Below are 24,114 nucleotides of genomic sequence, written 5' to 3'. Positions count from 1 at the left end.
ACTGAGTTTATAGCAGGAGTGTGGTGTGAACGGCAGGTAAGATCACGCTCCTAGTCTCAGTAACGGTGACCATGAAACCATTGTCGGAAAAACCCATCTGTTTCCTTTAGGGAAGGAAATCTGCCGTCCTTACCCGGTCTGGCCTACATGTGACTCCAGAGCCACAGCAATGTGGTTGACTCTTAACCCCCCTCTGAAATGGCCGAGTGAGACACTCATTCCAGGGGTAATTAATGTTTGGCAATAAACACTGACCCAGCCAGTGACCCCCATGTCCGCTGAAAGAATGGAACAAAAACGCTGTAATAAAAGTTATCTGATCATTACAGCTTGGCTCTTTGTGGGATCTTGTTACTGAGTTTCCTACACTGTGACTGCACTGGTGTCGCCAGCTGTGGGTAAAATGCATTCCCGGAGCTTTCATTACAGTGCAGAATGAGGCCATTCAGCCCATCGAGTCTGCAGTGACCCACAATCCCACCCAGGCCCTATCCCCGTAACCCCATGCATTTACCCTAGCTGATCCCCCTAACACTAAGGGGCAATTTATCATGGCCGACTCCACCCTAACCCGCACATCTTCGGAGTGTGGGAGGAAACCAGAGCACCCAGAGGAAACCCACGCAGACACGAGGAGAATGTGCGGACTCCACACAGACAGTGAGCCAAGCTGGGGATTGAACCTGGGTCCCTGGGGCAGTGAGGCAGCAGTGCTGCTGACTGCTGTACCTCCATGCCGCGTTCTCCAGCCATTCATCACTAACACAACAATCCTTCTGATGCACACCCTGCCAATGGGGAAGCAGAAACAATTAAAGTTTAAACTTTATTTATTATTGTCACAACTATTCTTACATTGCTGCCAGTGTTGGACTGGGGTGGGCACAGTAAGAAGTCTCACCACACCAGGTTAAAGTCCAACCGGTTTATTTGGAATCACGAGCTTTCGGAGCGCTGTCCCTTCATCAGGTGAGTGCTTAGGGGGAACCGGCTCAGGGCTCACCTGATGAAGGAGCAGCACTCTGAAAGCTCGTGATTCCAAATAAACCTGTTGGACTTTAACCTGATTAAAGTCTTTTTTTTTCAAAGTTTATTTATTAGTCACAAGTAAGGCTCACATTAACACTGCAATGAAATTACTGTGAAAATCCCCTAGTCGCCACAGCCTGGCACCTGCTCGGGTCGACGCACCCTAACCAACACGTCTTTCAGACTGTGGGAGGAAACCAGAGCATCCGGAGGAAGCCCACGCAGACACGGGGAGAATGTGCAGACCACACAGACAGGGACCCGAGGCTGGGAATCGAACCCAGGTCCCTGGCGCTGTGAAGCAGCAATGCTAACCCACCGTGCCACCGCCTTGTGATTTATACACTAACACTGCAATGAAGTTAGTGTGAAAATTCCATTTGCTTCCCCTCCACCCAAGTACATTTTCAACACTTTTATCCCTGGGGGATAGAAATGTTCAAAGAAATTGACATAAATTTTTTTGAAAAAAAGTCCCGATGAATCTTTTTTCTCCAGGGTCGCAGTGTCCTGGGGCTGAATCTTTAGTTACTGGAGTCTCTCTGTCAGTGCTGGGGAAGGGGGAGGTCAGACCTCAGGCACTGACAGTCCGCCTCACATTTCTGCCCCTTCTGGGCTGGTCAGCAGCCGGAAGGAGCCGAGAGCGAACGAAACTGTTTCTAATCCCCTCCCTGGTGTAGACTCGCGGTTACGTGTACGTGAACTCTTAAGACTTGCAACTCACTCACTCACTCAACACAGAAAGAAAGTCCTTCGGCTTCATTAGAAGTCGCCTCCAGCCTTATTTCACAGTCAAACCCTCCTCCTCCCCCCCCCCCCCCCACCTCTGCAAGCCACCCATTCCCCAGGGGAGTTAACAAGGAAACTCATTCAAGCCTTGGACGAGCTAACATGTGATCACCAAAGTTCGACAGAGAAGTTAGAAAAGTTTCCAGAGAGAGGGCTCTGGAAATCGGAGTGAGCAGAAGGAAGGAGAAGGCTTCGTTCCGTTTGGGAGAGAAAAGGTTTGTCTTATTTGAATATTTCAGACACTCTCTGACTCTATCCCCTGCCTGGCAGCGACAAGGATATTGCTTTGCTAGTTTATCTGGGGAATCCTCCAGTTAAGTGTGGACGGGGGAAGAGAGAAAAAAAAAAAGTGTGTGTTCTCATTTCTCTTTCTCATCCCGGGATTCGGGATGTGGACTGGGGGATTGGAACCTTTTGTCTCCCTGCTGCTCTGCTCAGTAAGAAGTCTCCCAACACCAGTGATTGCTAACAAGGTGGGGGGAGTCACTGGGTTCTGGGTGAGGATGAGGACTAGGATTTCTCTCAGTGTCTCCCCAGGGCGGTGGTGGTGTTTGTATTCTCCCTCTGATTTTTCACTCTGAAATCCGAAATCAGAACAGAAAATGCTGCAGGTTCTCAGCAGGTGTGGAGGGGAGGGGGGGGGAGGGAGACACTGACTGGCATTTTCCACCCTTCGCTCCTGCCTCTGCCGGCGAGGATGGAGAATCTGGCGCTCAGCCAAATCCCCACTCGCTGCAGCGGGGCTGGAAAATCTCGCCGGCGTAACGGCCGGAGGTAATATTCCGCCTCCAGCGTAACTTCAGAACTCTGAATAAGTGGGCTCGAAACGTTAACTCTGTCCGCAGGTGGCTGCCTGATCTGCTGAATGTCACCGAGATTCTGTAAAATAAAGATTGTTTCTGCTTCAGATAGTTGGAATTTGGCATAAAAGGTTTGTTGAGAAGGAGGCCGTTTCGCCTTTTGCACGTATGGTAGCTGGTAAAATATCCACACCGCCTAATCGCGCTCTCCAGATCTCGCTCTGTCACCCTGCATTAGGGTTAGAGTTTGTGTTTTTTAAAAATCTGATGAGCTTCCATCACCTTTTCATTCGATTTATTATTGTCGCCTGTATTGGGATACAGTTGAAAGTATTGTTTCTTGCGCGCTATACAGACAAAGCATACCATTCATAGAGAAGGAAATGAGACAGTGCAGAATGTAGTGTTACAGTCATAGCTAGGGTGTAGAGAAAGGTCCACTTAATGCAAGATAGGTCCATTCAAAAGTCTGAGAGCAGCAGGGAAGAAGCTGTTCTTGAGTCGGTCGGTACGTGACCTCGGACTTTTGTATCTTTTTCCTGATGGGAAAAGGTGGAAGAGAGAATGTCCGGGGTGCGTGTGGGATCCTTAATTATGTTTGCCCCGAGTCCTCCGTTGCTCTCTAGACAAACAGGACTATTCAACTTCCTGCTATTTCTTCTATCGGTTACAACAGGGTGGCACAGTGATTAGCACTGCTGCCTCCCAGCGCCAGGGACCCGGGTTCGATTCCCCATTTGGGTCACTGTCTGTGCGGAGTCTGCACGTTCTCCCCGTGTCTGCGTGGGTTTCCTCCGGGTGCTCCGGTTTCCTCCCACAGTCTGAAAGATGTGCTGGTTAGGGTGCATTGACCCAAACAGGATCAGGAGTGTGGGGACCAGGGGAATTTCACAGTAACTTCATTGCAGTGTTAATGTAAGCCTTACAAATGATTAATAAATAAACTTTACTTTATCGATACACGTGCAGAACCTCACCCAAACCCACCGACTCTGCAACATTGAGGTTATTTTTATTGCTTACTTGTTTTTATTGCTATGTTTATTGCTACGATATTGCTTTACGTTTCATTCTGCAATTCTTTCTGTCATCAAAACCTCAGCTTTCTTCTGAAATTGCGTTATCATTTTGCCAAACCTCAAACACCTGATATTTCCTCATCAGAAGCTTGAGAAAGGAAAAGATGAAAATGTGGCCCTCCCAAAGCCAAAGAGCCTACTTTAAATCCTGTGGTTCAGTAATAAAGGTAAAGTCACCTTGGTTCCAGGTGACCAGAGGCTGGTCTTTCCCTTTTGAGGTGGGGGGGGGGGGAGAGCTGGCTGGTGGTGATTTAACCCGAGGGTCACCACATCACAGGCAAGGGGCAAAGTGGGGAATTGAACCCGCGCCGTTGGTGTCGCTCTGCGTCACTAACCAGCCGTCCAGACAACTGAGCTAACCCACCACCCCCCCGCCCCAATCCCCCCCCCCCCCCCCCCCCAAATTATTGAGCTCTTTGCTAAACAAAAACAGGGTCTTTCCCATCCAATCTCTCTAAGCTCCTCACAATATTACAAACCTCAGTTAAATCTCCCCTGAGCCTCTGTTCCAAAGAAAACAAACCCTGCCTGTCCAATCTTCCCCCCAACTCAGCATTGCTGGCAACATATTGGTAAATTATCTCTGTACCCTCTCTCATGTGCTCACATCCTTCCTGTAATGTGGTGACCAGAACTGTATGCAGTACTGTAGCTGTGGTCTAACTGGTGATTTGTACAGTTCCGCTCTAACCTCCCTACTTAACACTTTGAGCTGGAGAAATGTGGGAAAATCCTTTGTACGTCTCCTCTGGCCATCCTTCAGGGATCTGTGAACTTCCACTCTATTCCTCAACACCTCTCTCTGTCTTCCTTTGGCTTGTTCGACGTCCCAAATCCATTACCCTTCCATTCCCTGCGTTAAATTTCTTCTGTCTTTTTTTTTGTTAACCCGTTTTTCGCAACCTCCCTGCAGCTTGCTTCCGCAACATCCATCACAGGGAAAATTTTCGTATCATTTGAGCGAGGGCTGGACCCTACTGGGGTCTGTTGTGTGAAATCTTGTCAAAAGTCTTGCTAAAACCTCTCTGCGTGACGTCAGTGTGTTTGTTTAAAACAAAACCTTTATTTAAATTTATACTTCACACAGGAACTAATAGCAGGAGGAGGCCATTTGGCCCTTCAAGTCTGTTCCATCATTCATTATGATCGTGACTGATCGTTGAATTCAATATCCTGGTTCCCCCCCTCCTCCCCTCATATCCCTCGATCCCTTTAGCCCCAAGAGTGATATCTAATTCCTTCTTGAAATCAGACAACGTTTTGGCCTCAGCTACTTTCTGTGGGAGTGAATTCCACACATTCCCCACCCTCTGGGTGAAGAAATTTCTCCTCACCTCAGTTCTAAAAGGTTTACCCCTTATCCTCACACTCTGAGTTCTGGACTTCCCCACCATCGGGAACATTCTTTCTGAATCTCCCCTGTCTAACCCTGTTAGAATTTTATCTGTGGGATGTTCTTCTGAACTCTAATTTATGATTCATCTTTCAAAATGACAATTTATATCATTTCTCTGAATTTTTAGAAGTGGTTTGTTTACAGGGCTAGGCTGGGTCACGCTATCAGTCCTGCTCCTTTGGAGCAGCAGTCGGCAGCCCCCCCAGCCCAGCGGAGTCTATCCACTGCTCAGTCTTTCACCTCATCCATTTCCCCTCTTCCTCCACCTTACACCAGGCTGTTAAGAGGGTGTTGGTGATCGTGGACCTGCGCTGGGATTAGGCCATGATTACGCTTGGCAAAGCACTGTCATTACATTCTGCAGTGTGGCCGACCCTCGCCACTCTGACCGTCCGTGTGTTGGGAAGATCCGCAGGCTGATGTCCGGTCTGTTTGACCGGGTTCTGAACGCACCTTTCTTGGCCGTCAAGCCCTGAAGTGCTAGGGACCTGGATTCGATTCCCAGCCTCGGGTCACTGCCTGTGCAGAGTTTGTACGTTCTCCCCGTGTCTGCGTGGGTTTCCTCTGGGTGCTCTGGTTTCCTCCCACACTCCAAAGATGTGCGGGTCAGGTGAGTTGGCCGTGCTAAATTGCCCATCCACAGACCATCCGAATAGACAGGAATGTCCCTACGCCAACTTGCTCTGCCAACTAGTGCCCCCACACCAACCCAATACATACTACCCAAATCTACACCATGACATCTTGCCCACCACTTCATAAAACATCCACAAAGAATAAAAAGTCACCCCGTCTCACCAATTCTGGGAGCCCCCTCAGATCTGGCTCAGAGACAGGGATACTAACCCGCTGCGTCACGAGACTTCTGTTACTCCGTAGCAGTTAAAAATTCTTCTACGTAGAAACTAGAAGCAGGAGAAGGCCATTTTCAAATCCTCTCGTTGGCTCAACACCAAGGCACGACACTCACCAGGTATCTCCAGCTCACCTTGTCACTGTCCTCAAATGTGTTGGGGCTGTAGGGGAGAGGAGGGAAATGAGGGAGTGGGGAGTGAGGGGAGAAGGTGGTGGAGGGCGAAAAGAAACTCAGCAAATTCCAGTCTCTCAAATCAACCTTCGACATGGCAGCCTTAAACTAATATCTCCTACAGGCATAGAGGTTTACAGCATGGAAACAGGCCCTTCGGCCCAACTTGTCTATGCCACCCTTTTTGTATGAACTCCTAAGCTAATCCCAATTGCCTGCGTTTGGCCCATATCCCTCTATACCCATCTTACCCATGTAACTATCTAAGTGCTTTGTAAAAGACAAAATTATACCTGCCTCTACCTCTGGCAACTTGTTCCAGACACTCACCACCCTCTGTGTGAAAAATTTGCCCGTCTGGACCCTTCTGTATCTCTCCCCTCTCACCTTAAACCTCTGCCCCTCTAGTTTTAGACTCCCCTACCTTAGGGAAAAGATATTGACTATCTAGCTGATCTGTGCTGCAAAAGCTGGTCCTATTAGTCATCAAAAGAGCTGAGGCCCTAGATTTGTTGGGGGGGGGGTTTTGGTGATGATGTAGCTAATGCTCTGGGGAACACGGGTTCAAATCCCAACACGGCCACTGGTGGAATTTAAGTTCAATTGATAAAATCTGGAATTTGGAACTAGTCTCAGTAATGGTGACCATGAAAATATCATCACTTGTCAAAAAAACCCATCTGGTTCACTAATGTCCTTTAGGGAAGGAAATCTGCCGTCCTTACCCGGTCTGGCCTACATGTTCTTCACTCAGAGAGTGAACCAGAATTCGCTACACCACAGAAAACAGTTGAACTTAAATTATCGTGGACAGGATTTTACAGCCCCGCTCGACCAAAGACTGGAAAATCCCAGCGGAGGTCAACGGACCTTCCCATGGTCCACCCCTCACCCACTCCGGTTCCTGTGGCGGGCAGGGCTGTAGAATTCCGGCACGTATGTTTTCAAGAAGGAATTAGATGTAACTCTTGAGGCAATGAATGGACAGGCTGAGCGAGTGTGCTGGATGCAGAATAATGCGGGGAAGTGTGAGGTTACCCACTGCGGCAGCAAAAAACAGGGAGGAAGATTTCGCCTGAAATGGTGATAAATTGGTAGAGAAAGGAATGTGCAGAGGGACCTGGGTGTCCTAGTGCACCGGTTATTGAGGGTAAGCATGCAGGTGCAGCAGGTGGTGAAGAAGGCAAATGGTCTGTTGGCCTTCATTGTGAGAGGTTTGGAGTACAGGAGCAGGGATGTGTTGTTACAATTACACAGGGGCCTTGGTGAGGCCACACCTAGAGTATTGTGAGCAGTTTTGGTCTCCTTTTCTGAGGAAGGATGTTCTTGTCCTATATGGAGGGCAGTGAAGGTTTACCAGGCTGATTCCTGGGATGGTGGGACTTGTCGTGTTACAATTGTAAGGATTTCCTGGAACACTGTGCGTAGGTTTGTCTCCGTGTCTAAGGAAAGACATATTTTCCCTAGAGATGATACAGCAAAGGTTTATGCCATTGACTTCCAGCACGGGGCGGCACGGTGGTTAGCACTGCTGCCTCACAGTGCCAGGGACCCAGGTTCGATTCCCAGCCTCGGGTCACTGTCTGTGCAGAGTTTGTACGTTCTCCCCATGTGTGCGTGGGTTTCCTCGGGGTGCTCCGGTTTCCTCCCACACTCCAATGACGTGCAGGTCAGGTGAGTTGGCCGTGCTAAATTGCCCGTCCACAAACCATCCGAATAAACAGGAATGTCCCTACGCCAACTTGCTGTGCCAACTAGTGCCCCCACACCAATCCAATGCATACTACCCAAATCTACACCATGACGTCTTGCCCACCACATCATAAAACATCCACAAAGAATAAAAAGTCACCCCGTCTCACCAACTGTGGGAGCCCCCTCACGCCACCCAGGCACACACGGGAGGGGAAAGCGCCCAGACAGGGGAGGACACCCTTCAACCAACAACCTACCCACCAATATCCCTATCAGGAAACCTCCCGACCTTTCATCCCACCGCCTGACCTCTTGCCCTCCCCGGCCAAGAAACCCCCCCCCCCCCAAGAAAACAACTCTCCAACACACGCTCTTCATTCCGGGGGTCGTTCTTGTGAACCTCCTCTGGACCCTTTCCAAGGCCAGCACACCCTTCCTTAGATACGGGGCCCAAAACTGCAGACAATACTCCAAATGGGGTAAAAGATGGCACCTCTTCCCACTCTGCTCTGCAATGGCAGCTTTTGAGTTGTTGTAGTCTGGAGGGTTCGGTGGAAGCAGATTCAACAGGAACTTTCAAAAGCGACTGACGGAATGGTCAAAGGAGAAATTTGCAGAGTGTCGGAGGGAAGGGCAGGGACACTGGGACGATTCGGATAGTTCCTTCATTTGACATCTCCCTCTTTCAACACCCACCTGCATTCATATAGCATCCTGACCCCACTAAAACCTCAGCGTTCTCAGACAACATTCTTCCTGCATGGGTATCACTCAGGTGTTTTCTTTTATCCAGCCGTGGGACCTGGGCGTTGCTGGCTGGACCAGCATTTATTGCCCATCCCTAGCTGCCTGAGGGCAGGTCAGAGTCAACCACATTGCTGTGGATTGAGACCAGACAGGCAGCACGGTAGCACAGTGGGTTAGCACAGAGGCTTCACAGCTCCAGGGTCCTGGGTTCGATTCCCGGCTCGGGTCAGTGTCTGTGTGGAGTTTGCACGTTCTCCTCGTGTCTGCGTGGGTTTCCTCCGCGCGCTCCGGTTTCCTCCCACAGTCCAAAGATGTGCGGGTTAGGTTGATTGGCCGTGCTAAGAAATTGCCCCTTAGTGTCTAGGGTAGCGGAGGTTAGAGGGATTAGCGGGTATAATATGTAGGGATATGGGGGGTAGGGCCTGGGTGGGATTGTGTTCGGTGCAGACTCGATGGGCCGAAGGGCCTCTTTCTGCACTGTAGGGCTCGATGGAATGCCTGTTCTATGGATAAGGACGGCAGATTTTCTTCCCTAAAGGGACATCAGTGAACCAGATGGGTTTTTCCGACGATGGTTTCATGGTCATCAGTAGACTCTTAATTCCAGATTTTTTAAATTGAATTCAAATTCCACCATCTGCCGTGTTGGGATTCGAACCCGGGTCCCCCAGAACATGAGCTGAATTCCTGAATTAATAGTCCGGCAATAATACCACTAGGCCAACACCTTCTCTCATACCCACTCCCCACACCTCCTCCTCCCACCCCTTCAAGACCATAAGACATAGGAGCAGAATTAGGCCACTCGGCCCATCGAGTCTGCTCTGCCTTTCATTCATGGCTGATATTTTTCTTATCCCCATTCTCCTGCCCTTTCCCCATTAACCCCTTACTCCCTTATTAATCAAGGACCTATCTATCTCTGTCTTAAAGACACTCAATGACCTGGCCTCCTCTGTGGCAAAGAGTTCCACAGATTCCCCACTCTCTGGATGAAGAAATTCCTCCTCATCTCTGTTTTAATGGATCGTCCCTTTAGCCTGAGGTTGTGCCCTCTCTGGTTCTAGTTTTTCCTACTAGTGGAGACATCCTCTCCGTGTCCACTCTATCCAGGGCCTCGCTGTAATCTGTAAGTTTCAATAAGATCCCCCCCCCCATCCTTCTAAACTCAAACAGACCCCGAGTCCTCGACCGTTCCTCTTCGTTCCAGGGACCGTTCTTGTGAACCTCCTCTGGACCCTTCTCCAAGGCCGGCACATCCTTCCTCAAGAGGGTTTGCCGAGTGGTTTGTTTTTTAACCCCTGCCCCCGCTTGCCGAGGATATGTAAAAGCAGAAACGCTCAGCAGGTCTCAGGCAATTGGTGGAGAGGGAAGCCAGATTGCTGCCTCCGGTCCAGTGTGTTTGCGAGCTGATGTGATGCCAGCTTGCTCACCCAGCCCTCTCCGCAGACACTGCCAGACCTGCTGAGTTTTCTTTTATTTTTTTTACAGCCCCCTTTCAGAATTCCAGCAGCTGGCTTTGGTTTTGCAGAGAAGATAGTTTCAGAAATTTCCTCATCGTTGTAGTGCAAATGGTACACATGTATTTTTGAAGAATTCTGCTCCCCGGGTGCGGTTGTCCAGGCCAAGGCAGATTTTATTGCTCATTCCTTGTTTTGAAAGAGCTCGCTTCCTTCTGCGTTGTTGTCTATGTTCTGATTAGATCAGAGTGAGGAGGCCTGGCTGCCGTTGCTGTAAGAATGCAGCTTCCTCATTTTGTTTCTTGCAGAGCAGCAACAAGCAGTTTTAGTTTTTTGGCTGAGCTCAGAAGTCCAGCGGCACCTCAACGCCGGCGTTCAGCTTCCGACTCAGGGATATCCCAGTCCACTCCGACTCCGTGCAAATTGGCCCCCTTGGGGATTTCCCCGTTCCGTTTGGCAGGAGAATCTGACGTCACCAACAATAAACGTGTGCATTTATATAACGCCTCCTTTTTTAAAAAAAAACATGCTGAAGTATCCCCGGATGCTTCCAGAAGAGCATCTGGCACACAGCCACTTTCTCTGTCATCAATCGTGGGAGATGGGTATCGCTGGCTGGGCCCAGCGTTTATTGCCCATCCTTGGTTGCCCCTAGAGAAGCTGGTGGGGAGCTGCCTTCTTGAGTCGCTGCAGTCCATGTCCTGTGGGTTGGCCCACAGGGAGAGAATTCCAGGATTTTGTCCCAGCGACAGCGAAGGAACGGCGATATATTTCCAAGTCAGGATGGTGAGTGGCTTGGAGGGGAGCTGGCCGGAGGCTGGAACTGGAGCATGGAGATCTCACAGAACCATAGAAACCCTACAGTGCAGAAAGAGGCCCTTCGGCCCATTGAGTCTGCACCAAACACAATCCCACCCAGGCCCTACCCCCATATCCCTACATATTATACTCACTAATCCCTCTAACCTACACATCCCTGGACACTAAGGGGCCAATTTCTTAGCATGGCCAATCAACCTAACCCGCACATCTTTGGACTGTGGGAGGAAACCGGAGCACCCGGAGGAAACCCATGCAGACACGAGGAGAATGTGCAAACTCCAGACAGACAGTGACCCGAGCCGGGAATCGAACCCAGGTCCCTGGAGCTGTGAAGCGGCAGTGCTAACCACTGTGCTACTGTGCCGTCTCCTGGGGTACTGTGCCTGCCCCAGTCCAACACCAGCATCTCCACATCATCACTAATGTCCTTTTAGGGAAGGAAATTTGCTGTCCTTGCTGGGTCTGGCCTGTACGTGACTCCAGAGCCACAGCAATGTGGCCGGCTGAACAAGGGGCAACGAGGGATGGGCAATAAATACTGGCCCAGCCGGCGACACCCACATCCCACAAAAGAAAACTCCTGATCGAATGAATTGAGGTCCCGGGGAAATAATCCTTGGCCATTCAGCGCTGGTGGTTGTTGAGGTTGGCGGGGGAGGGGTGAGGTGGTGGTGTGTGTGTGTATCACATGAAGGGATGTACTGGGCTCAGCAGAAACCACCAACCACCGTGTTGAGTTTGCGTATTTACTGACCTCTGTCTCTGGCTGGAGCTGAAATTAGGAAACAGAAGGATCCGTGATGGAGATTGGGTAACAGGACGTGAGCTTGCAACACTAGAGTGTGGGTGGGTGGGAGGGAGGGAGGGAGGGTGGACAGGAAGTTCAGACGAGAGGTGGCTGCTCAGTCCCTCAAGAGCCTTCCTCACAACTCAAACACATCCTGGCCGATCTGTGCTCACGCTCTGGGTGCAGCTCCAAGAAGCTTGGCACCGTCCAGGGCAAAGCAGCCCTCATGATGGGCACCCCATCTACAAACATTCACTCCCTCCACCATCAGTGCACAGTGTGTACCATCTACAAGATGCACTGCAGCAACTCACCAAAGATCCTTAGACAGCACCTTCCAAACCCGCGATCACTTCCATCTAGAAGGCCAAGGGCAGCAGATCCCTGGGGAACACCCCCACCTGCAAGTTCCCCTCCAAGCCACTCGCCATCCTGGCTTGGGAATATATCACCGTTCCTTCACTGTCGCTGGGACAAACTCCTTCCCTAATAGCGCAGTGGGTGCACCTACACCTCCTGCACTGCAGCGGGTTCAAGAAGGCAGCTCACCACCACCTTCCCAAGGGGCAATTAGGAATGGGCAATAAATGCTGGCCTCGAAACCTAGCAACAGGAGTGGACCATTCAGCCCTTCGAGCCTGCTCCAACGTTCAGTCTAATCACGGCTGAGCCTCGATCTTAATGCCATATTCTCCATTTCTCCCCTTGCTGCCGTTAAGTGTCACTGCAGCTTCCTGCGGTAGAGAATTCCACTGGTTCACGACCCTCTGAGTGAACCTTCACCTCAGTCTTAAGTGGTCCACCCTATATCCTGAAACTGTTCCTGGGTTCTAGATTCCCCCACCAAGGAAAACCCCCTCCCTGCTTCCAGTCCATCCCTGTTAGAACGTTATTTCGACCATGCCTAGCCGGTGTTGTCTGTAAACAAAAACTAAATCTCCTTCTGTGGTCTGATTTTCACAGTAACTTAATTGCAGTGTTAATGTAAGCCGACTTGTGACGAATAAATAAACTTTGATATTTGCTTGGTGGGTGAGTCTAGAACCGGGGGCCCAATTTCGAAATGAGGTTGAAGCCACTCAGGAACTAGATGATTTGATTTGATTTGATTTATTACTGTCACATGTACAAACTTGCAGTGAAAAGTATTGTTTCTTGTGCGCGATACAGACAAAGCATACCGTTCATAGAGCAGGAAAGGAGATAATGTGGAATGTAGTGTTACAGTCATAGCTAGGGTACAGAACATACGCTAGGACCATTCAAAAGTCTGAAGGCAGCAAGGAGTAAGTTGTCCTGTTGGTACGTGCTGCCTGGTCTGGAGGGTGTTAGCTACGAGGAGAGGTTGGACAAACTGGCTCGTTCTCATTGGAACGACGGAGGTTGTGGAGTGACCCTGTAGAGGTTTTACAAGATTATGAGAGGCATGGACAGAGCGGGCAGTCGGATGCTCTTTCCTTGGGTAGAGAGGTCGAGTACGAGGGGACGTAGGTTTAAGGTGTGCGGGGAAAAGTTTAGAGGAGATGTGCGAGGCAAGGTTTTTTTTATGTAGAGGTGATGAGTGTTCTGGAAGGTGCTGCCTGGGGAGGTGCTGGGAGCAGGTACGACAGCGGCATTTCAGGGGCAACTAGACATGAATAGGATGGGGATGGAAAGATGTGGACTCTGTATGTGCATAAGGTTGTAGTTTAGGCAGGCATCATGATGGGGGCAGGTTTGGAGGGGTGGAAGGGCCCTGTTCCTATGCTGTACCATTCTTTGTGTTTTCAGACTTATTTTTATCTTTTTCCTAACGGAGGAAATTGGAAGAGTGCGTGTCCAGGGTGCGTGGGGTTCTTGGCTTCTCCCAGGTAGCGGGAAGTATAGTCGGAGTCAATGGACAAGGAGAAATTTCTTTACACGGAGGGTAGTGGATTTTTGGAATTCTCTACCCCAGAGGAGAGGAGGAGCTCAGACGTGGAGCATGTCTGAAGCAGAGATTGATAGATCTCTGATTGACATAACGGGCGGCGCGGTAGCACAGTGGGTCAGCACTGCTGCTTCACAGCTCCAGGGACCTGGCTTCGATTCCCGGCTCGGGTCACTGTCTGTGTGGAGATTGCACATTCTCCCCGTGTCTGCATGGGTTTCCTCCAGATGCTCCGGTTTCCTCCCACAGTCCAAAGATGTGCGGGTTAGGTTGATTGGCCGTGCTAAAAAATTGCCCCTTAGTGTCCAGGGATGCGTAGGTTAGAGGGATTAGTGGGTAAAATATGTAGGGATATGGGGGGTAGGACTGGGTGGGATTGTGTTCGGTGCAGACTCGATGGGCCGAAGGGCCTCTTTCTGCACTGTAGAGTTCTATGATGACGGGGATTGTGAGGGTGAAAGGCTTTGAAGTGGGCAATCAGCCATAGTGGTATTAAATGGCTCAGGCTCGATGGGCTGAATGGCCTTCTCCTCTTCCTCTCTACAAAGAAATTACAGGCCCACTAAGCCTGCACCGACCATGCTGTCCAACTGAACTAAAACCCCCTACCCTTCCGGGGACCATATCCCTCTATTCCCAACCCTATTCATGGATTTATCCAGACGCCCCTTAAAACTCACTATTGCATCTGCAAAAAGGCACTATTCTACTGAGACACTTCGGGGTGTTTTACAATTTGAAAGGATTACAAGGTTGTATTTGCCGTCAGTGGTTCAGCCTCTTGGCCAGGGTACAATGATAGGCTTGTTGCTGATGTGGACACAGCAATTGTGGAATCTATTTGTGTGCAGATGGAGAGTGGGTGCTCCAGGAGTTACTGACGATAGGAATGTGTGAATCATGTTCACTGAGAACTATTGTCAGGAAATGAACATTGTCAAATTAGTGGGAAGTCTAAAATGCACAAAGCCAGCACGTAGATCTCCATATCAAAGAGCTGTTGTTTAATAAATGTTTACAGAGTAATTGCAGCTTACTGAAAAACATTCTTACTGAATGCATTCCAGAAACTGAACACAAAATCTAGATTTGTGATCTCGGTGCAGTGCTGAGGGAGTGCTGCACTGTCAGAGGGTCAGTGCCGAGGGAGCGCCGCACTGTCAGAGGGTCAGTGCTGAGGGAGTGCCGCACTGTCAGAGGGTCGGTGCCGAGGGAGCGCCGCACTGTCAGAGGGTCAGTGCCGAGGGAGTGCCGCACTGTCAGAGGGTCAGTGCCGCACTGTCAGAGGGTCAGTGCCGCACTGTCAGAGGGTCAGTGCCGCACTGTCAGGGGGTCAGTGCCGCACTGTCAGGGGGTCAGTGCCGCACTGTCAGGGGGTCAGTGCCGCACTGTCAGGGGGTCAGTGCCGCACTGTCAGGGGGTCAGTGCCGCACTGTCAGGGGGTCAGTGCCGCACTGTCAGGGGGTCAGTGCCGCACTGTCAGGGGGTCAGTGCCGCACTGTCAGGGGGTCAGTGCCGCACTGTCAGGGGGTCAGTGCCGCACTGTCAGGGGGTCAGTGCCGCACTGTCAGGGGGTCAGTGCCGAGGGAGCGCCGCACTGTCAGGGGGTCAGTGCCGAGGGAGCGCCGCACTGTCAGGGGGTCAGTGCCGAGGGAGCGCCGCAGGGTGATGTTGTCCTTTGGAGCTGTTAAAATAAGGGTTTAATCACCTTGTGGTGATTAATGATCCTGGGAAGATATTTCAGTGATTTGGAGAGGAACCTCTCTCTCTGTTGTGCTGCTATGTAATCCCCGGCTACATCATAAAACATTGATAATCACCTTGTTGTTACCACATAGACTGGGAATTCACAAACCAGCTGCTGAACCTTGTGAAAGTACAGTTCAAAGAGTATTAATCGGGCTGGGAAATATTTTGAGTGATTATATTCTTCCTGTTCAAATATTTTTTCAGATGAGACAATATTCAGAGCACACATAAGAACATAAGAAATAGGAGCAGGAGTAGGCCATCTAGTCCCTTGAGCCTGCCCCGCCATTCAATAAGATCATGGCTGATCTGTCGTGTCTCAGTTCCACATTCCCGCCCTCTCCCCATAACCCTTGATCCCCTTGCCTATCAAAAACCCATCAACCCGCGTCTTAAAAATATTTAGCGAGGCAGCCTCCACCACCTCAACGGGCAGAGAATTCCAGAGATTCACCACCCTTTGAGTGAAGAAGTTCCTCCTCAACTCTGTTCTAAACCGCCCCCCCTTATCTTGAGGCTGTGCCCCCTAGTCCTACTATCCTTTCTGAGCAGGAAGAGTCTCTCCACCTCTATCCTATCCATCCCATTCATCATCTTATACGTCTCAATGAGATCTCCCCTCATTCTTCTAAACTCTAACGAGTACAAGCCTAGTTTATTCAGCCTCTCCTCATAGCTCAACCCCCTCAACTCCGGTATCAGCCTAGTAAACCTCCTCTGCACTCCCTCCAAGGCCAAAATATCCTTGCGTAAGTGCGGTGACCAAAACTGCACACAGTACTCCAGCTGCGGCCTCACCAGTGCCCTGTACACACGCTCTGCCTGTGGCCGTGTGGAGCTGAGTATCCACACTGACTCTGAAATTCCATTCATTTGGGAATTATCTGGAGCTGCAGTGTGCTGGCCGGCAGAAAAATCTTTTCTTTGTGAGGAGCTGGAGGTGGCTTGTTCTGTGCCAGCGGCCTTGCGAGAGGCGGTAAACATGTGTACCCACTCGCTGTGAATCCACAAACACTGTTGCTGTTTCTCGGAGCTGCCGTGTACATTGTGCTTCTGTTAGACCGCACAAAACTCTCTGTTAATTCCCAGGCAAAGCTGTTACTTCAGGGTCACGCGTGAGTGTGTGAGTGAGTGCGTGCTGGGCAGAACTTGTGCTGCCGGGGATTAGAACCGACTCCTTGCAAAACTATGTGGGGAGGATGTGAAGTGGACCAATTACTCTGGGTTAAGAGGGCTGGGGTTTGGAGCGATTAAGGAGCAAGTTTGTGAGATCATTACAGTCTGAACTTTACACCCCAAAGTCTGCTTAGCCTGGTGTACACTTCACCCCGCCTGAAACAGGAAGAAACATATTCGGGATTAATTACCAGGTACCAAAAATTGTGTGTCTGGCTGTGTATATGCATATGTGTATGTGGTTTTTTTATCTGGATATGTGTCTGTGTTTCTATGTACGTATGTTTGTGTGTGTGTGTGTCTATGTTTTTGTGTATCTGTGTCTTTGTGTGTGTGTGTATCTATGTCTATGTTTTTGTGTGTGTCTATGTTTTTGTGTGTGTGTGTCTATGTTTTTGTGTGTGTGTGTCTATGTTTTTGTGTGTGTGTGTGTGTCTATGTTTTTGTGTGTGTGTGTGTGTGTCTATGTTTTTGTGTGTGTGTGTGTCTATGTTTTTGTGTGTGTGTGTGTGTCTATGTTTTTGTGTGTGTGTGTGTCTATGTTTTTGTGTGTGTGTGTGTCTATGTTTTTGTGTGTGTGTGTGTCTATGTTTTTGTGTGTGTGTCTATGTTTTTGTGTTTGTGTATCTGTGTCTGTCTATGGCTTTGTGTTTGTGTATCTGTGTCTGTCTATGGCTTTGTGTTTGTGTATCTGTGTCTGTCTATGGCTTTGTGTTTGTGTATCTGTGTCTGTCTATGGCTTTGTGTGTGTGTATGTGTGTCTATCTATGGCTTTGTGTGTGTGTATGTGTGTCTATGTTTTTGTGTAGCTGTGTCTGTGTATTTGTGTGTGTGCGTGTGGCTATGTGTTTGTGTGTGTGTGTCTACATTTTTGTGTAGCTGTGTCTTTCTGTGTGTGTGTGTGTGTGTGTGTGTGTGTGTGTGGTTATGTGTATGGGTGTGTGTGTGTGTGTATGGCCGTTCTGTCTGTACTTTGTGCCTTGAAAACATGTGCAAAAATTACGACTTTCCCAAACTTACAAACTGAAAATGCACCTTTGAACAGTGTTAACAAGTTTACTCTGCCTCGTCTCGAACAACAGAACCAGGTTTCAGAATTAACAGCCAGTGAACCTTCTGTGTTTACTGTTTCCCTCAGTAATCGGCACAAACCTCTCGCACTGAACAAACACACAGATTTTCCGTGAGGAGGGACACTGCTGGTCTGCGCATTTCCCGAGTTAAATTAACCCCATGTAGGCGGGGGGAGAGAGTGTGAATACAGACTGTACGCAGCCAGTGTCTGAATACAGCAAGTGTGACTTCATCTTTATCGCTTAAAAAGAGATTCCCACAGGGAGAAAAGCAAAGACTTGCATTTATGTGGCGCCTGTCACACCACCCTGGTGCCATTCCGTGCTTTCCAACCAAGGAGGCACCTTTTACAATGTAGTCACTCAGGCAAGTTCCATACTGGGTGTTCAAGTCACATAAAAATCCACCCAGTCACTGGGAAGTGCACATTTTGATAAGGACAGATCCAGCCGAATCCCAGATGTAAGGAAGGAATGTGCTGGTCTTGGAGGGGGTCCAGAGGAGCTTCACAAGAACGAGCCCTGGAATGAAGAGTTTATCATGTGAGGAATGTTTAGGGTGTCTGGGTCTGTACTTGATGGAGTTTAGAAGGATGAGGGGGAGAGCTAATTGAAACTTACAGAGGCCTACATAGAGTGGACGTGGAGAGAATGTTCCCGCTACAGGGAGAGGTTAGAACTCGAGGGCACAACCTCAGACTGAAAGGACGCTCCTTTGAAAGTGAGAGGAGGAGGAATTTCTTCATCCAGAGAGTGGGGAATCTGTGGAACTCTCTGCCACAGTGGGCTGTGGAGGCCGGGTCATTGAGTGTCTCTAAGACTGAGACAGATAGGTTCTTGATCAATAAGGAGATCAGGGGCTATGGGGAAAAGGCAGGAGAATGGGGATGAGAAAAATATCAGCCATGATAAGGGGGTTAGCTTCTGAGGAGAGATTAAACAGACTGGGCCTGTACTCGTTGGAGTTTAGAAGGATGAGGGGGGATCTTATAGAGATTTACAAGATAATGAAGGGGATGGATAGGGTAGAGGTAGAGAGATTCTTCCCGCTTAGAAAGAATAGCAGGACTAGAGGACACAGCCTCAAGATAAGGCGGGGGGGGCAGTTTTGATCAGAGTTGAGGAGGAACTTCTTCACTCAAAGGGTGGTGAATCTCTGGAATTCTCTGCCTGTTGAAGTGGTGGAGGCTGCCTCGCTAAATATATTTAAATCACGAGTAGATAGGTTTCTGATAGACAAGGGGATTAAGGGTTATGGGGAGAAAGCGGGAAAGCGGAACTGATCCACTTCAGATCAGCCATGATCTTATTGAATGGCAGGGCAGGCTCGAAGGGGCTAGATGGCCTACTCCTGCTCCTATTTCTTATGTTCTTATGATTGAATGGCGGGGCAGACTCAATGGGCCGAGTGGCCTAATTCTTATCCTATATCTTATGAAGATCCTTGCTCTTAAACTTGATGCCTCAATTAACAAAGGCCAGGATACCGTGTTCCTTTTTTACTACTTTATCCAGCTGTCCTGCTATCTAGGACCGGATGGAATGCATCCGAGGGTTCTGAAAGAAATGGCGGAGGTGATAGTGGATGCCGGTGGTTATTTTCCAGACGTCGCTGGATTCTGGGGAAGTGCCGGAAGATTGGAAAGCGGCTAATGTTACGCCGTTGTTTAAGAAGGGTGCCAGGCAAAAGGGGGGGAAATTATAGGCCGGTTAGTTTAACGTCTGTGGTAGGTAAAATGTTAGAATCCGTCATCAAGGAGGAAATAGCGAGGCATCTTGAAGGGAATTGCTTGATAGAGCAGACGCAGCACGGTTTCGTTAAGGGGAAGTCGTGTCTGACAAATTTATTGGAGTTCTATGAGGATGTGTCTAGGGCGGTGGATAGAGGAGAGCCGGTGGATGTGGTCGGTCTTGATTTTCAGAAGGCGTTTGACAAGGTACCTCACAAGAGGTTATTACAGAAGGTCGGGGGCATGGAGTTGGGGGTAGGGTGTTAGCGTGGATAGAGGATTGGTTGTCAAATAGGAGGCAGAGAGTGGGGGTCAACGGGTGCTATTCGGATTGGCGGTTGGTGACTAGTGGAGTGCCCCAGGGGTCGGTGCTGGGGCCTCAGCTTTTTACCATTTATATAGATGATCTGGAGGAGGGAACCGAGTGTAGGGTGTCGAAATTTGCTGATGACACCAAGATTGGGGGAAAGGCAAATTGTGCGGAGGGTGTGGAGAGTCTGCAGAAGGATCTAGATAGGCTGGGCGAATGGGCCAGGAAATGGCAAATGGAATTTAATGTTGGCAAGTGTGAGGTGGTCCACTTTGGTAGGAATAATGGTAGGAAGGACTATTACTTACGTGGCGAAAAACTGCAGCAGGCGACGGTGCAGAGGGACCTCGGGGTCCTTGTGCATGAGTCGCAAAAACCCAGCCTGCAGGTGCAGCAGGTGGTCAGGAAGGCGAATGGGATGCTGGCCTTCATAGCGAGGGGGATTGAATATAAAAGTAGGGAGGTCTTGCTGCAGCTGTATAGGGCATTGGTGAGGCCGCAGCTGGAGTACTGTGTGCAGTTTTGGGCGCCGCACCTGCGCAAAGATATTTTGGCCTTGGAGGGAGTGCAGAGGAGGTTTACTAGGCTGATACCGGAGTTGAGGGGGTTGAGCTATGAGGAGAGGCTGAATAAACTAGGCTTGTACTCGTTAGAGTTTAGAAGAATGAGGGGAGATCTCATTGAGACGTATAAGATGATGAATGGGATGGATAGGATAGAGGTGGAGAGACTCTTCCCGCTCAAAAAAGACAGTAGGACTAGGGGGCACAGCCTCAAGATAAAGGGGGGACGTTTTAGAACGGAGTTGAGGAGGAACTTCTTCACTCAAAGGGTGGTGAATCTCTGGAATTCTCTGCCCGTTGAAGTGGTGGAGGCTGCCTCGCTAAATATTTTTAAAAAGATGGGTTTTTGATAAGAGAGGGGATTAAGGGTTATGGGGAGAAAGCGGGAAAGTGGAACTGAGCCACGACAGATCAGCCATGATCTTATTGAATGGTGGGGCAGGCTCGAAGGGCTAGATGGCCTACTCCTGCTCCTATTTCTTATGTTCTTATGTTTAAGGGACTGGTGTAACATGCATACCCAGGTCCCTCAGATCCTCGAGCTTCCCAGATTCCTGCCGTTCATTACTATTCCTTTATCTTGGTTGCTCTGCCCAAGCGCATCACCTTACACTGATCTCGGTGGAATCCTATTTGCCACTGACCAGTCCATCTATATCCTGTCATCTTCGGGATATCCTTCTCGCTATTTATCGCCACACCACAAGTCCAGAGGGATCCCCTTGTTGCGAGTAGGGTGGCACAGTGGTTAGCACTGCTGCCTCACAGAGCCAGGGACCCAGGTTCGATTCCCAGCTTGGGTGACTGTGTGGAGTCTGCACGTTCTCCCCATGCCTGCGTGGGTTTCCTCCTAATAAGAGTTAGGGCACTGAGTCCGCTCCATCATTCTGCTTTTCTCCCACAGTCTGAGAAGTCTGCTTTTAGTGCATTGGCCGTGCTAAATTCTCCCTCAGTGTAACCCGAACAGGGGCCGGAGTGCGGCGACTAGGGGATTCTCACAGTAACTTCATTGCAGTGTTAATGTAAGTCTGTTTGTGACACTAATAAATAAACTTTTAACAAAAAATTAAGAGATGAACTTGAATGTTTGGGGAGGATTGAAGTATCTTTGTGAATCCCAGGATAGTTTAGTCACTCAATTGCTTCATCGATGAACTGCTCCAATCTCCTTCCAATCTTCATAGAATTATAGAAACCCTACAGCGCAGAAAGAGGCCATTCGGCCCATCGAGTCTGCACCGACCACAATCCCACCCAGGCCCTACCCCCATATTGCTACATATTTACCCACTAACCCACCCTTCACAGGACGCTAAGGGGCAATTTTAGCGTGGCCAATCAACCTAACCCGCACATCTTTGGACTGTGGGAGGGAACCGGAGCACCCGGAGGAAACCCACGCAGACACGGGGAGAATGTGCAAACTCCACACAGGCACTGACCCGAGCCGGGAATCGAACCCAGGACCCTGGAGCTGTGAAGCAGCGGGTGCTAACCCACTGCGCCACCACAGTAGGTAAAGTTTGGAAAAGCGCGTCAGGCCTTGTGGCCTGTGCTCACGTCCCAGGATTGGGGCTTGAACTCTGACCTCCTGACCCCCGGGATAGGTTGGGAGTGTGGGAAACATTCCTCAAACTGGGCCCCCTCCCCGTCAGATGAAAAGGGAAAGGATTGGAAGGCTGCTGAATGGAAAGGTTGGCGTGAATGGAGAAGCCGAGAGATAATGACTGGTTTCAAATAGCTTTACCCCATGGGCGTCAGTCTTGGCTGAATGTTCTCCCAGGTTAGGAATAACCTATGGCTTCCTGTTCTGCCTCGGGTCAGGTGACTGACCTGAATCCTTGGGGAATATTGATGGGGTGATGTGGAGATGCCGGCGTTGGACTGGGATGGGCACAGTGAGAAGTCTCACAACACCAGGCTAAAACCCAACAGGTTTATTTGTTAGCATGAGCTTTCGGAGCGCTGTTCCTTCGTCAGGTGAGGTGTTGGACTTTAACCTGGTGTTGTGAGACTTCTTACTGTAACGATGGGAGTCAGTGGGATCCGGGGAACATTGAGAGGCTCGGGCTAATTACTCCCAGGCCCATTTCTATCCTTTCACCCACTTCCCTCGAGAAATAATGGAAGGATTTGAGTCAAAGAATCAGAGAATCCCTACGGTGCAGAAGGAGGCCATTCAGCCCATCGAGTCTGCACCGACCACAGTCCCACTGAGGCCTGATTCCCGTCACCCCACATATTTACCCCACTCATCCCTCTAATCTATGCATCCTGGGACACAAAGGGGCAATTTAGCACGGCCAATCCATCTAATTGGCACATCCTTGTACTGTGGGGGGGGGAAATCGGAGCACCCGGAGGAAACCCAGGCAGACACGGGGAGAACATGCAAATTCCAACAGACAGTGACTGGAGCCGGGGATCGAACCCGGATCCTTGGCACTGTAAGGCAACACTGCTCACCACTGTGCCACTGTACCACCCCCATAGAGCCATCAACAGCACAACAGAGGTCATTTGACCTATCAAGTGCTTGCTAGCTCTCTGTAGGCCAATCCAGTCACTCTCATTCCCTTGCTCTATCTCCGTAACTCTGCCGGTTTATCCAATTTCCTTCAGAAATCATTTACCATCTCCGTCCCTTTCCTCTCTGTCCCTCTCTCTGGTTCCCCGCCCCCCGTCTCTCTCTGATTGGTTCCCCCCCTCTGATTTTCCACCCCCCCCATCTCTCTCTCTCTTTCAGTTCCCCCCCCCGTCTTTCTCTCTCTCTCTCTCCCCCCCTTGGTTCCACCCCCAGCGCCCCCCTCGTGTTGACCCCTTCTCCCTGTATCTCCCCCTCCTCCCCCTGAGCCGAGTGTTCCTGATGAAGGAGCAGCGCTCCGAAAGCTGGTGATTCCAAATGAACCTGTTGGACTTTAACCTGGTGCGTTGGGATTTCTCACTGTGTTCACCCCAGTCCAACACCGGCAGCTCCACCTGATAAAGGCAGTGCATGGTGATGCAGAATCGTACGATGGTAGTACAGGTTTGAAGGGCCGAGTGGCCTACTCCTGCTTCCGTTTCATGGACAATCGATGCCGGTCTCTGCTCCTTGTCTGTGCCATTTCCCCACAGCCCTCTGTTCCTTGATATGTCAAGTACTTATCCACCTCCACTTTGAATACTTCTAACCAACCACCCTTTGGGACAGACAATGCCAGAGATTCCCTGTCCTCTGTGAGAAGAAATTTCTACACGTTAGTTTTAAATGACCAGCCCTTTATCCTTTAGCGATGTCCTTTTATTTGAGACTCTCCCATGAGTGATAGCGTCTCACCATCTCCCCTGTTCAGTTTCTGACACAGTTCAAACTGAAGATGGATTAGTTTGGTGCTGACCAATTATTGTCACCTCGCAGTGATTTCTCCGAGTCATCTCCAGAAGTGTTCTTCCTGATTGCCTCGAGTTTCCCCCAAGTGCCCAACCATAACTTCCTGAATCATCGATTCTCACACCTTTCCCATGACAGATGTCCAGCTATAGTTTCCTGGTTACTGCCTCTGGGGGTGGCGCAGGGGTTAGCACCGCTGCCTCGCAGCGCCAGGGACCCGGGTTCGATTGGGTCACTGTCTGTGTGGAGTTTGCACGTTCTCCCCGTGTCTGTGTGGGTTTCCTCTGGGTGCTCTGGTTTCCTCCCACAGCCCAAATACATGCTGATTAGGTACATTGGCCGTGCTAAGTTGTCCTGTAGTAACCCAAGATATTTGGCTTAGATGGATTAGGTATGGTAAATGTGTGGGGTTTTGGGAATAGGGTAGAGGGGAGGGCCTGGGTATGCACTCTGTCAGACAGTGGGCGCAGACTCCTGCACTGTGGACATTCTATGAACTCCCTTCTCGAATAGAGAGGTTCTATTTACTCCTCCCCAGAATGGGGAACCTTCTTAAAATCTTCAAAAGTTAATACAACTTATCCATTAGCTCATCAGCCA

This window comes from Carcharhinus amblyrhynchos, chromosome 10 (assembly GCF_965287045.1).
Source record: "Carcharhinus amblyrhynchos chromosome 10, sCarAmb.v2.hapA, whole genome shotgun sequence".
Lineage (NCBI taxonomy): Eukaryota > Metazoa > Chordata > Chondrichthyes > Carcharhiniformes > Carcharhinidae > Carcharhinus > Carcharhinus amblyrhynchos.
The sequence above is the reverse complement of the archived record's forward strand: the minus strand, read 5'-3'. Positions refer to the sequence as shown.